We start from the raw sequence: 309 nt of genomic DNA, 5'->3' as shown, positions 1-309 counted from the left end.
AAAAGTGTAGAAGAATGTTTACAAACAAGATGTGTAACAACAGAGAATGAGCATTAACAAGTAAAAATACACACACAATCGAGAAGCCTTGTAATGGAATCGCGGCATCTACAGTTCAATCCAGTTTAATAATACATTCCGGAATGAATTAGACAGAAAATTGAAAAAAGAAGAATCTACAGATGTGTTTTTAAAAAAAGAAGAATATATGTGAATGAATCTACTGAGAAATTGAATAAAAGGAATCGGGGATTAAAAGAGAGGGAGGACGACTGAGAAACCCCTAACCCCAAGGGGGGGGGGGGGGGG

General features: G+C 37.2%; 1 protein-coding gene across 1 annotated transcript in view; it reads right to left on the bottom strand.

Moving 5' to 3' along the window:
* The window catches only part of LOC104727419 (calcium-dependent protein kinase 28-like), a gene marked incomplete in the record, with an annotated part of 2,349 nt that overhangs the window by 1,024 nt on the left and 1,016 nt on the right, over positions 1-309 (bottom strand).

This window comes from Camelina sativa, chromosome 11 (assembly GCF_000633955.1).
Source record: "Camelina sativa cultivar DH55 chromosome 11, Cs, whole genome shotgun sequence".
NCBI classification, from domain to species: domain Eukaryota; kingdom Viridiplantae; phylum Streptophyta; class Magnoliopsida; order Brassicales; family Brassicaceae; genus Camelina; species Camelina sativa.
The sequence above is the reverse complement of the archived record's forward strand: the minus strand, read 5'-3'. Positions and strand labels throughout refer to the sequence as shown.